General features: G+C 39.3%; 1 non-coding gene across 1 annotated transcript; it reads left to right on the forward strand.

Annotated features, from left to right (window-relative positions):
- The first annotated feature begins 3,755 nt into the window (after positions 1–3,755).
- On the forward strand, positions 3,756–3,862 carry LOC126804338 (small nucleolar RNA R71). The gene has a single exon (XR_007673252.1). It is a non-coding gene; the product is annotated as a small nucleolar RNA R71 (small nucleolar RNA).
- Positions 3,863–9,395: the final 5,533 nt, after the last annotated feature.

Raw genomic sequence — 9,395 nt, forward strand, 5'->3', positions numbered from 1 at the left:
GTATAGAATGATGTTCATGTTCAGGGACACACCTCCTAATGATTTGATCAACACAATGTTTCCACAAGTATGGTTCATCCCAAACATAATACTTAGCTAATGCCTTTAGTCTATTCTTTTGTGCATGCGATAATGTATCAGGAAATTGCTTAGAAACAAGATAATTGACAATATCTGCATACCATGGCTCACTTACCTCAACTCGAAAGAGTTGCTCGTCCGGAAAGCTCTCTTGGATGGCCAAGGGCTCGGCATCTCTTACCAAACGACTCAAATGATCCGCCACAACATTGTCACTTCCCTTCTTGTCCTTGATCTCGAGATCAAACTCTTGGAGTAGAAGAATCCATCGAATCAATCTCGGTTTGGCATCCTTCTTTGTCATTAAATACTTCAAAGCTGCATGGTCAGTGTAAACAATAACTTTAGATTGAAGTAAGTAAGAACGAAACTTATCTAGAGCAAAGATCACGGCAAGAAGTTCTTTTTCAGTTGTGGTGTAGTTTTGTTGAGCATCATTGAGTGTTCGTGAGGCATAATAGATGGCGTAGGGCTGCTTGTCCTTCCTCTGCCCTAGCACGGCTCCAACTGCATAGTCGGAGGCATCACACATCAACTCGAATGGCAAGGACCAATCCGGCGGTGCCATGATCGGTGCTGAAGTTAGGAGCTTCTTCAAAGTCTCGAATGCATGCTTGCAATCATCATCAAAGTGAAATGGAACGTCTTTTTGAAGCAATGAACTCATTGGTCTCGCAATCTTGGAAAAGTCCTTGATAAACCTACGATAGAAACCTGCATGTCCAAGAAACGATCGAACATCTCTCACACTCGTGGGGAGGGGTAAGTGACGCACAAGATCTATTTTAGACTTATCAACCTCAATTCCTCTAGATGAAACAATATGACCTAAGACAATGCCTTGCGTGACCATAAAGTGACATTTTTCCCAATTCAAAACCAAGTTAGTTTCTTCACAACGTTTAAGCACTAGTTCAACATTTTCAAGGCAAGTTTCGAAATCTTCACCATAGACAGAAAAATCATCCATGAAAACTTCAATTTTGGAACCAATATACTCAGAGAAAATGTGATACATACAACGTTGAAACGTACCTGGGGCGTTGCATAAACCAAAAGGCATGCGACGATAAGCAAACGTACCAAAAGGGCATGTGAACGTAGTCTTCTCTTGATCTTCTTCCGCAACACTTATTTGGTTGTATCCACTATATCCATCAAGGAAACAATAGAAAGAGTGACCAGCTAACCTCTCAAGCATTTGATCAATGAATGGCAATGGCATGTGGTCCTTCCTTGTTGTCGCATTGAGCTTCCTATAGTCAATACATACTCTATGTCCGGTCACTGTCCTTTGAGGCACCAACTCGTTGTCCTTGTTCTTCACCACCGTGATGCCTGACTTCTTTGGCACAACTTGAATAGGAGAGATCCACCTACTATCCGAGATGGGGTAGATCACGCCACAATCGTGCAACTTGGTGATTTCATCCTTTACAACTTGCATCATTGGTGGGTGAAGGCGTCTCTGACCTTCCTTGGTTGGTTTGGCACCATCTTCTAGCAATATTCGATGCACACACATGGTAGGACTTATCCCCTTGATGTCGGCTAAGGTCCATCCTATTGCCGTCTTGTGTCTCTTCAACACTTCAATCAATCTCTCTTCTTGCTCCTCATCTAGTGCAGATGAAATGATCACGGGCAATGTATCCTCTTCTCCTAGAAACGCATACTTCAAGTGGTCCGGAAGAACCTTAAGATCAAGCTTCGGAGCTTGCACCACAGAAGGAAGATTCTTGTTAGTAGTTAAGAGAATTGGACTAGGAGAGACAAAACTTACCTCTCGTGCAACCTCAAGGGAGGTCACGGTTTCATGAATGAAAGATGGCACGGCATTTTTAGCTTCTAGCACCGAAATGTTCGAGCTATCACTTGTGAATCTGGCCCCTTGGGCAATAGTGAGTGCCAACTCGTCATTTGTCAAGGTATCTAGATAGTTATCTGCAAGGGAATCAAGTATGTCAACTGAAAAACAATCACTTAACTCCGAAAGAGGATACCTCATAGCTTCAAAGATGTTGAAGCTAATCACTTCACCATCGAACTCAAAGGTGAGTGATCCACTAAACACATCTATTTTCGTTCGTGCAGTCCTCATGAAGGGGCGGCCTAACAAGATAGGAACCTCCTTGTCATCTGCCTCCGTTGGTTCCATGTCAATGACATAGAAGTCGGCAGGAAAGATCAAGCTCGAAACCTGCACAAGAACATCTTCAACATAGCCCAAAGGGACTTTGTTGGAACAATCAGCCAATCGAATCACAACATTATCACGTTTCAAATCACCTAGACCTAGGTTCTCATAGATATAGTGCGGCATTACATTGATAGATGCACCTAAGTCTAACATTATCTTTTCAAATGTCATGTTTCCGATTGTACAAGGGATAGAAAAACTCCCTGGATCCTTAAGCTTTGGTGGTAGCTTTCTTTGGAGCACGGCAGAAACCGTCTCACTCATTGTAACAACCTCCTTCTCTCGAGTCATCCTCTTATTGGTGCACAATTCTTTCAAAAACTTAGCATACTTAGGATTTTGTTGTATGCATTCAATAAGAGGCATGTTCACTTCCACCTTCTTGAAAATGTCGAGCATGGCTTGATCAGAGTCATCCTTCTTTTGCTTTGCAAATCTACTAGGGAAGGGAACACGAGGAAGATCATTAGTTGAAACCAAACCACTAGAGTTAGGATCCTTACCTTTGTCATGCAAAGCACGATCTTCTTTTGGTGGAGGCACGGCATCATTGGCTTTAGAGGAGGCAGGGTCCTTCTCTAAGTCTTTGGCATTGTAATTCTCGGCCTCCTTACCTTTAGAAGGCACGGCCTTCTTGTGTTGCTGCATTGGAGCATCCAAGGTCCTCCCACTTCGTGTCACCATGGCCTTCACATTCGGATTAGGCTCAGTTTGGCTCGGCAACTTCCCTCCTTCATGGATCTTGCCCATGAAATCGATCACTTGTCCCATCTGCTTCTTAAGCTCGGTTATATCCTTAGAATGAGCTTGTTGACCTGTAACTAAAGCTTGAGTAGCAGAGTTTAGATTTTGTTGCCCTTGAGCAAGAGACTTCAAAAGTTCATCATAATTAGGTGAAGATGCATTATTCGAACCATGAACATTAGAGTTAAAGGGAGCAGAACCTTGAGGTACCTGAGGCCTCACAAACAAACCTGAAGGACGAGGTCCTTGACCTTGAGCATTGGATGGTTGAGCATTGTTGCTCCAACGAAAATTTGGATGATCTCTAAGTCCAGGGTTGTATGTGTTCGAATATGGATCGTACCTAGGCCTTTGTTGCCCCATAAAGTTCAACTCTTCTTCAGTCATTGCACCATTTGGACAATTGTCAGTCGTGTGGTCTTTGAAAGAACAAATGCCGCATGCTTGAGGGTTGATGCTCGAACCATTGAATGCCTTGACTAGCACGTCAAGCTTCCTTTCTAAAGTCGCCATCTGATTCCTTGCATCAACATCATACACCCCACGGCTCTTGCTTCCTCTCTTCTCCTTGGAACTAAATTGGCGATTGTTGTCAGCCAAGTCATCGATCAAGGTGTAAGCTTCTTGACCGGTTTTGTTCATGAATGTGCAGCCACATGCCGAGTCCACCATGCTCTTATTGGTGGTGTCGAGTCCTTCATAGAAGAATTGTACCAAGTCATCCAACGAAATACCATGGTGAGGGCACTTCCTTTGTAGTTCCTGAAATTCCTCCCAAGCCTCATAGAGTGAATCACCATCTTTTTGAGTGAAGTTCTGAATCTCCCTCCTAAGTCTTTTCGTGAGTTGAGCAGGGAAGAATTGCTTCAAGAACCTCCTAGTCATTTCGTCCCATGTAGTGATGATTCCTGCAGGCAAAGAATATAACCAACGTTTAGCATCATCCTTAAGGGTAAATGGGAACAAAAGCAATCTCAAGCCTTCTTGAGAAAGATGATGAATCGATTGGAGCTTGCAAATGTCCAAGAACTCCCTAAGGTGAACATTAGGGTCTTCCATTGAAGAGCCAGAGTACTTAGGCAGCTGCCCAAGCAATTGAACGGGAATGGAGAAGTTAGCTTCATCAGGTGGAGTGAAAGCAATGCATGAGGGTGATTCCGGGGTGGTAGGAATGAATGCATTCTTAAGTGCCATTGGAGCACCAACAGGAATTATGTCACGGCCCGCAATTGTGTCTAAGTCTGAATTGAAGACGAATGGAAAGGACAGATCTTCCTCTTCTTCTGATCTAGGTGAAGAGTTTAAGATTGAATTGCTTGGAGATGTTTCGAAATTCAAAGGTCTACTTATGAAAGAGTTGTTTAAATCTCTAAGTGCTTGAATTCGATCCTTGAGCTCTTGTGTCTTCTTAGAAAATTCGGACATGCATAGTACCTATTTATATGAAAGGTAACGAGTTAGCCATGAAGAATACATAATGGATACATAAAATTCGTGCCTTCCCTTAGTCACACACACGCACACTTAAGGGGAAGGACACGGCAACTATGTCAAGTTTACAAGAGTTAGTTCTTTACGTTTTCACAAGTTCATACAATTCACAAGTTCTTTTTGCTATTTTAATGATTGAATGATCGATTGATTCTAAGTTGTAAATCAAGGTGGACGTGCGGCCTAAGTATGGATGCCTAGACACAAGATCAAGTCTTTGTTTCAGAAGGCCTTTAGCTCAATCAGAGATAGTGAACATGGTAGGACTCATTTGTTGAACTACGGAGAGCGAACTCCCTATCGACTCCATCACCGAGATGTATGTCAGTCAGTAGTTCTCTGAGATCCAATTTTGGTCCCATGCACCAGAGTAATAAAAGAGCGTGCCCCTTACTCAGCTGGACTTAACCTCATGTGTTAGACAAATCTCCAAGTGTTAATAAAAGCCGCCCTCGACCTCATGCAAACTCGAGAGCTAGCATGAAGGGTTAAGGCTAATATTAACAAAAGGGACTTTACCTATTCCGTTCGATTTACAACCTACAACAATCATTCACTCAAGCACCAAAACAATCAACCTAATATACATTACTATATGTTACACGAAATAAGAATAAGATTGAGAATATACAAATGTACAATATAAACAATGAATTCGTAGTAAAAGTTAGGGATCCATCTCTAATGGATCCCCGGCAACGGCGCCATTTGATGAATGGTCGATTACTCGACATCAATATTTAACCCTGTAAGCATCGTAAGTAGTATAAAGCAAGAGGGTATCGTTCACAAACCGGGGATCCAGCCAGGGCTTAGGATCACAACACTTACATGAATTCATAAAGGTTTTAAGGTTTGATATAGATTTTGGATTGAATCATAAAAACAGTAAATAAAACCTAAACTAATATAAACATGTGATCAACCAACCAACACATAAACAATCACCAAAACAAATCACATAGAGGGAATCGAAACAAGCTTCATGTCTTTCTTATAGCATCATGCCGAGACTATGCAATAAATCACCAAGGATGGATCATGCATTTAGGGTTCTAAGCAGTAACCTAAACTCATAGACACTTAACACATTCAATCACAACCAAGCAGCCATAATCGAAATTCTAACATGTTCATCTTAATCATGTAATCCCAAAGCCATGCACATTGAATTCATCAAGTATGTCACTTACTTAACCAACAACCATGCAATTCGAAAATCACATAAACAAGAATAAACATGTTCTTAGCATAAGTCTTTAATCCAACAACCTAAATATCATGCTACAAGCATAGTCATAACACATAGGCATCGAAATTCAATCATACATACATACATTCGGCAGAAAACCAAAACAGAAATTCCATAAAACCTAAACAATTTTCGAATCCTTTATATAAATTGAGTCAAGTAGCTATTTCATAGACAAAATTGATACAAGACTACACTAACCAAATCGCAACTTCATCCATGAACAAGAATAAAACCAAAACCGAAATTAAACAAGAGTGAATCATGGTTACACTTTATAAATCAAGCAATCCACAAGTGTAGCCGAGACTTCTATGGATGAAACCTTCTTCACAAGCGTGCTTGAAGGCTATTGATAGGTGAGGAATGGTGGAATCGGTTTTAGGATTTCTTGGAATGGTGAAGGATGAATTCGGCAGAGCTATGGCTGTGTTTTTGTGTAGGGTTGATGATGTTGCTGAATGGAGAGGCCGGCCTCTATATATAGAGGTGTAGGAAGCCTTCTTGCGTGCCAAAAGGAAATAGAATCCAATTGGGAAACTGAAATCCTCTTTGTTATGGATTTGATTTATGTACTCCATATCCAACTTGATGTAGGAAACCAAGTTCAATAGGGAGATCTCTTTAAGGGCTGCACGGCAATTTCTTGATCCAACTAGGAGTAGCTAGGCCGGCCTCCTCTTCTCCTTCTTCAACTCGAATATGATTTCCTTGTTCAACCAGGAATGCAACTCGGCAACTCTCATTTCTTTCCAAATATGATTTGTCTTTCCTGAAAAGAAATCGTCGATTAAGGAATAGGAAAGAATGAAAATAGGAAAGTAGAGTCCTAGTCGAGTAAGGAATCCTAGCTCAATCAGGAGTTCTAACACTTAGCACAATTTCATCATCAAATCATCTAAAATCGAAATAGCTCTACCTATAACACACATATAACAAAAATGAACCTAAAACAACTAAATAAGAAGTAACAAAGCATAAGAATAGGGCATATAAACATTAAGAACGTCACACTTTGTGCTCCTATCAAAACTCGCATCAGAAAGCCTTACAGAAAGATACTCAAACGAGAAATGAAAAGATACACAATTCGAATAGTAAAGATACGCAAACGATGTAAAGATACACAATTGGAATAGTAAACATACGCAAACGATGTAAAGATACTCAGTTTGAAAGAAACACACTCCCACACTTGCAAAACTCTCAAATTCAATAGAAACTCGCATGAGAAAGCCTTACAGAAAGATACTCAAACGAGAAATGAAAAGATACACAATTGGAATAGTAAAGATACGCAAACGATGTAAAGATACACAATTGGAATAGTAAAGATACGCAAACGATGTAAAGATACTCAGTTTGAAAGAAACACACTCCCACACTTGCAAAACTCTCAAATTCAATAGAAACTCGCATCAGAAAGCCTTACAGAAAGATACTCAAACGAGAAATGAAAAGATACACAATTGGAATAGTAAAGATACGCAAACGATGTAAAGATACTCAGTTTGAAAGAAACACACTCCCACACTTGCAAAACTCTCAAATACAATAGAAACTCGCATCAGAAGCTTTACAGAAAGATACTCAAACGAGAAATGAAAAGATACACAATTGGAATAGTAAAGATACGCAAACGATGTAAAGATACACAATTGGAATAGTAAAGATACGCAAACGATGTAAAGATACTCAGTTTGAAAGAAACACACTCCCACACTTGCAAAACTCTCAAATACAATAGAAACTCGCATCAGAAGCCTTACAGAAAGATACTCAAACGAGAAATGAAAAGATACACAATTGGAATAGTAAAGATACGCAAACGATGTAAATATACACAATTGGAATAGTAAAGATACGCAAACGATGTAAAGATACTCAGTTTGAAAGAAACACACTCCCACACTTGCAAAACTCTCAAATACAATAGATACTCGCATCAGAAGCCTTACAGAAAGATACTCAAACGAGAAATGAAAAGATACACAATTGGAATAGTAAAGATACGCAAACGATGTAAAGATACTCAGTTTGAAAGAAACACACTCTCACACTTGCAAAACTCTCAAATACAATAGAAACTCGCATCAGAAGCCTTACAGAAAGATACTCAAACGAGAAATGAAAAGATACACAATTGGAATAGTAAAGATACGCAAACGATGTAAAGATACTCAGTTTGAAAGAAACACACTCCCACACTTGCAAAACTCTCAAATTCAATAGAAACTCGCATCAGAAAGCCTTACAGAAAGATACTCAAACGAGAAATGAAAAGATACACAATTGGAATAGTAAAGATACGCAAACGATGTAAAGATACTCAGTTTGAAAGAAACACACTCCCACACTTGCAAAACTGTCAAATACAATAGAAACTCGCATCAGAAGCCATACAGAAAGATACTCAAACGAGAAATGAAAAGATACACAATTGAAATAGTAAAGATACTCAAACGATGTAAAGATACTCAGTTTGAAAGAAACACACTCCCACACTTGCAAAGATAGTCAATTGGAATAGTAAAGATACGCAAACGATGTAAAGATACTCAGTTTGAAAGAAACACACTCCCAGTCTTGCAAAACTCTCAAATACAAAAGAAACTCGCATCAGAAGCCTTACAGAAAGATACTCAAACGAGAAATGAAAAGATACACAATTGGAATAGTAAAGATACGCAAACGATGTTAAGATACACAATTGGAATAGTAAAGATACGCAAACGATGTAAGGATACTCAGTTTGAAAGAAACACACTCCCACACTTGCAAAACTCTCAAATTCAATAGAAACTCGCATCAGAAAGCCTTACAGAAAGATACTCAAACGAGAAATGAAAAGATACACAATTGGAATAGTAAAGATACGCAAACGATGTAAAAATACTCAGTTTGAAAGAAACACACTCCCACACTTGCAAAACTCTCAAATACAATAGAAACTCGCATCAGAAGCTTTACAGAAAGATACTCAAACGAGAAATGAAAAGATACACAATTGGAATAGTAAAGATACGCAAACGATGTAAAGATACTCAGTTTGAAAGAAACACACTCCCACACTTGCAAAACTCTCAAATACAATAGAAACTCGCATCAGAAGCTTTACAGAAAGATACTCAAACGAGAAATGAAAAGATACACAATTGGAATAGTAAAGATACGCAAACGATGTAAAGATACTCAGTTTGAAAGAAACACACTCCCACACTTGCAAAACTCTCAAATACAATAGAAACTCGCATCAGAAGCTTTACAGAAAGATACTCAAACGAGAAATGAAAAGATACACAATTGGAATAGTAAAGATACGCAAACGATGTAAAGATACACAATTGGAATAGTAAAGATACGCAAACGATGTAAAGATACTCAGTTTGAAAGAAACACACTACCACACTTGCAAAACTCTCAAATACAATAGAAACTCGCATCAGAAGCCTTACAGAAAGATACTCAAACGAGAAATTAAAAGAGACACAATTGGAATAGTAAAGATACGCAAACGATGTAAAGATACACAATTGGAATAGTAAAGATACGCAAACGATGTAAAGATACTCAGTTTGAAAGAAACACACTCCCACACTTGCAAAACTCTCAAATTCAATAGAAACT

The sequence above is a fragment of the Argentina anserina genome, unplaced genomic scaffold, assembly GCF_933775445.1.
Source record: "Argentina anserina unplaced genomic scaffold, drPotAnse1.1, whole genome shotgun sequence".
NCBI classification, from domain to species: domain Eukaryota; kingdom Viridiplantae; phylum Streptophyta; class Magnoliopsida; order Rosales; family Rosaceae; genus Argentina; species Argentina anserina.